Genomic DNA, 544 nt, shown 5'->3' with positions numbered 1-544 from the left:
AAAGTTGTTAGTGCAGCTTTGGCTCCTAATATTTTGTGTGTGTGTGTGTGTGTGTGTGTGTGTGTGTGTGTGTGTGTGTGTGTGTGTGTGTGTGTGTGTGTGTGTGTGTGTGTGTGTGTGTGTGTGTGTGTGTGTGTGTGTGTGTGTGTATGTATGTGAGGTAGATCATCTGCCTCTGAGGCTGAGGGGACCAGAGAGAAGTTGCTCTGGGAGGCTGGAGGTTTACCATAACGCTGCGTGGGGCTCCATCTGTGATGATCAGTGGGACATCAGGGATGCTGAGGTGGTCTGCAGACAGCTGGGCTGTGGGAAGGCACTGAGGGCTGATGGGAGTGCTGCCTTTGGTGCTGGTGAAGGGGTGATCTGGCTGAACAGAGTGAAGTGCAGAGGGGATGAGATTCACCTGTGGGACTGCAGTTATTCACTGAACAACCACACTGACTGCTCCCACAAAGAGAATGCTGGAGTCACCTGTGCAGGTCAGAGGATTTTGCTTGATTCTGAGGTTTCTGTGCAAAAATATTTTCTCCCATTGATAATAATT

The sequence above is a fragment of the Electrophorus electricus genome, chromosome 7, assembly GCF_013358815.1.
Source record: "Electrophorus electricus isolate fEleEle1 chromosome 7, fEleEle1.pri, whole genome shotgun sequence".
Lineage (NCBI taxonomy): Eukaryota > Metazoa > Chordata > Actinopteri > Gymnotiformes > Gymnotidae > Electrophorus > Electrophorus electricus.
This window is presented reverse-complemented; position numbering follows the sequence as displayed.